This window comes from Limulus polyphemus, unplaced genomic scaffold (genome assembly GCF_000517525.1).
Source record: "Limulus polyphemus unplaced genomic scaffold, Limulus_polyphemus-2.1.2 Scaffold4949, whole genome shotgun sequence".
Classification (NCBI taxonomy): Eukaryota; Metazoa; Arthropoda; class Merostomata; order Xiphosura; family Limulidae; genus Limulus; species Limulus polyphemus.
The window spans coordinates 25,440-29,384 of record NW_013670559.1 but is presented as its reverse complement, the minus strand read 5'-3'; the positions used below and the strand labels follow the sequence as shown (position 1 = coordinate 29,384).

The window sequence follows — 3,945 nt, the reverse complement described above, 5'->3', positions numbered from 1 at the left end:
CATTCAAATATTTAAAAATATTTTAGGAATATTTTTTCCCCCTTATTTGTTGCTCATTACTTTAAGCGTACAAAAGGGCGTGTTTAAAAGTTACTAAAACTGTCTGGTATCCATTGCTCCTTGGGTTGCTAACGAGACCTGTGACCTTAAATGTGTCAGAGTTATGTTACTTTGCATGATTATAATTTATAGCATCCATTTTGAACTTGTTTTCAAACCTGCTCGTATCTACGCAACAAACGCAGAGAGTCACGTGGCAGAGAGTCACGTGGGCTGTACAACTTTAGAATCGGTGTCAAGGCTATCGATATATACATTGACTCAATTACATGCGAAATGGCAATAATTCTAACTATATTCCAATTTGGGTAAGACAATTTAACCCTAAAAGTTTCATCCCGAATATTGTACTGAAAACATTGTCGACATTTTCAATATAAAGCTCGACATTCTTGCTAGTCGTAAAGAAAAGACTGAAGTGGAATTACTTTGTTTGTTTTTTTAATTCAATGAGACACAAAATGGCTACTCTTGGTAGTTGGACATGTCCCTCGATTACAAAATTTTATCCGTTTGGATAATTGTTTTGGTTTTGGTTTTCTTAAATCTTATATATATTCCTCCTTTTATGTTTTCATTTCTTTGTTAAGCCTATATCGTAGAAAAATAAAAGGTGCTTCATCCATTGAATTGAACACGATTTTACAAGAAAATATATATATAACTGTTTAATATAACGTACAGATAACAAGGAACCATATGGTCCTTCAAGAGTGTCCCTTCTCATCCATCCCAAAAAAAGGAAAGGATTATACCTTTATTTTTCGGGAAATCATCGATACCTCTTTTAAACTCTTGTACTAACGTCTTAACTGGAGCCTAGTCTGTCTTTTCCAGATCTTAAATTTGTGTCATCTTCAGAATACAACACACACACACACACAAAACAACAACAATAACAAAACAAACACAGAAACCTTTATAGTATGAATTTCCCGGTTATACTTTAATAACATCGCCTCTTACCTTTCTTTCTCAAGAGAAAAGGAGTTAAGAGCATTTTGGGAATCTTGTATGAAAGGACAACAACCTGAAATGGTGAAAATAAAAGAAAACGCGTTGGGTGGTTTCACATCCATATATTTACTTTATATTCTATATTTATGGCAAAGCTACTAAGACTATCTGACGCAGTCCCTAATTTTGAACTACTTACCAGAGGGAAAGCAGCCAATCAGTAGCGCCTTATCACGCACCATCAACGCTAAGGGATGCACTGCTACTCTTAAGATATATCCAGAGCTTAAAGACGGACGAATATTTTGTTGTATCCAGTGATGGAAATGGGGGTACACGCGGGCACAAGCCGTGTACCTAGTTCTCAGTTTGCATTTTTTTTTCTCTCCCATTGGTTAAATTTAGTACCACTGAAGATGTTTATTAACCCTATCGTCACGCCATGTCATCACGTTGTTGACTCATATTCAAAATTTTATTGAACTACTATTTCATGAATTTATTTCAGTATGTTTGGTATCAAACTGTAGATTATAATTCAAATGTCAGTATTATAAATTAGTTAATTTGTTAAGTTAAAAGTAAATAATATAAGAGCACACCTAAATATTGATTTTTTTGTGTCACGTGGTATGTTGAATGCAGCATTGGTTCAAAAGAAATGTTTGTGATGTCTGTAGTTTCTTACTAATTAGGAACTAAAATTACCGAAATTAATATACAAGCTAGAATATAAAATAAGAACCTCCTATCTTTTCTATACCTACCACCCCCACTTCTCCTTCTAAGCGTGCATCTCATTTCCTTGTATCACAGGGATTCGAATCCGGCTCGTCAGCTCCGATATCCAGAGCTTTAGCACAGGGTCATCCCGTGCCCTGGTAACTAACAGTGTCAGATCTACCCGAGGTCAACCCGTGGCCTGGCAACTAATAGAGCCAGATCTACCCGAGGTCAACCCGTGCCCTGATAACTAATAGAGTCAGATCTACCCGAGGTCAACCCTGCGCTCTGGTAACTAATAGAGTCAGATCTACCCGAGGTCAACCCGTGGCCTGGCAACTAATAGAGCCAGATCTACCCGAGGTCAACCCGCGCCCTGGTAACTAATAGAGTCAGATCTACCCGAGGTCAACCCTGCGCTCTGGTAACTAATAGAGTCAGATTTACCCGAGGTCAACCCGTGCCCTGGTAACTAATAGAGTCAGATCTACCCGAGGTCAACCCGTGCCCTGGTAACTAATAGAGTCAGATCTACCCGAGGTCAACCCTGCGCTCTGGTAACTAACAGAGTCAGATCTACCTGAGGTCAACCCGTGCCCTGGTAACTAATAGAGTCAGATCTACCCGAGGTCAACCCGTGCCCTGGTAACTAATAGAGTCAGATCTACCCGAGGTCAACCCGTGCCCTGGTAACTAATAGAGTCAGATCTACCCGAGGTCAACCCGTGCCCTGGTTATTAATAGAGTCAGATCTACCTGAGGTCAACCCGTGCCCTGGTAACTTCCCGTGTACCTTCCCGTGTCACTTCTTCTAAAGTATATCTTCCCACGTCACTTCTTTCTAAAGTGTATCTTCCCGTGTCAGTAATGTCAGACCATATCGAACACAAAAAACTCATGGAATTATTAACTTAAATCAAGAACTAACATCATTGATAAATAAATCCCAATTGAAGAATAATTCAACTACAGTTAAAAGACTCTAGTCTGAGATCACACTACCATCACATTGATTAATTAATGTTTTGTCTGTTTTAACACTCAAGAACACGAGCTGGTCAAAATAAGACTGGGTATTAATGTGATTAATCGTAATACTGGTGGTATTTTAATGTGACTCGTATAGTGTTACAGACAAGGTATTAACCAACAAAGTCATGGCTTTACAAGGACTTCAGTAAATCCAGAGTTTAGAAAGAAAAAAAAAAGCCATATAGATACTCGTCAGTTACACTAGGCGAGTTTCTTCTCATTTTTTCCCGTTGTTCTTAAAGTGGTTACACGAACATTTGTCAGCGAAATAAAACATAATGGACGTTAAAATAAGTATATTCATTTACTTCAAAAATGTCCTCCAAATTCGTATTTCCATCGCCACAAAAAATACAAAATACAAAAATAACACTCTGGGGCCATGAGTGCGTTGGACAGTTATATGTTACTATTCACTGAAATAAGAGTAGGCCTAGATATGGCGGTGGGTGATGTTGACTGGATATTTTTTCAATATTCTATAGTTCAGAATTATAGATCTGTAGCTTTGCGCATGCCCGGCATGGCCAGGTGGTTAGGGCAATCTGCGGGTTCGAATCTCCGTCCTCCCGCCAAACATGCTCGCTCTTTAAGCCGTGGGGGCGTTATAAAATGATGGTCAATCCCACTATTCGTTGGTAAAAGAGTAGCCCAAGAGTTGGCGGTGGGTGGTGAGTACTAGCTGACTTCCCTCAAGTCTTTCATTGCTAAATCACGTATGGCTAGCGCAGATAACCCTCGTGTCGCTTTGCACGAACTTTCGAACAAACCAGGCTTTGCGCAAAAATTCTGAAACAAGCAAAATACAACAACGAAAAAATCATCAAATAATTTACGGTATTCTTCGGCATGTCACTACTTCACGCTTTTATTAATTTACGGTATTCTTCGGCATGTAAGTACTTCACGCTTTTAATAATTTACGGTATTCTCCGGCATGTCAGTACTTCACGATTTTAATAATTTACGGTATTCTTCGGCATGTCAGTACTTCACGATTTTAATAATTTACGGTATTTTTCGGCATGTCAGTACTTCACACTTTTAATAATTTACGGTATTTTTCGGCATGTCAGTACTTCACACTTTTAATAATTTACGGTATTCTTCGGCATGTCAGTACTTCACACTTTTAATAATTTACGGTATTCTTCGGCATGTCAGTACTTCACG

The 3,945-nt window shown here is 38.6% G+C and overlaps 1 protein-coding gene across 1 annotated transcript in view; it reads right to left on the bottom strand.

Annotated features, from left to right (window-relative positions):
* LOC106471897 overlaps positions 1 to 1,050 on the bottom strand; it is a 48,945-nt gene extending 47,895 nt beyond the window's left edge. Inside the window, exon 1 of the mRNA XM_022400506.1 lies at positions 1,027 to 1,050. The gene's annotated coding sequence lies outside the window, so the exon portion shown is untranslated. The remainder of the gene's footprint in view (positions 1 to 1,026) is intronic.
* Positions 1,051 to 3,945: the final 2,895 nt, after the last annotated feature.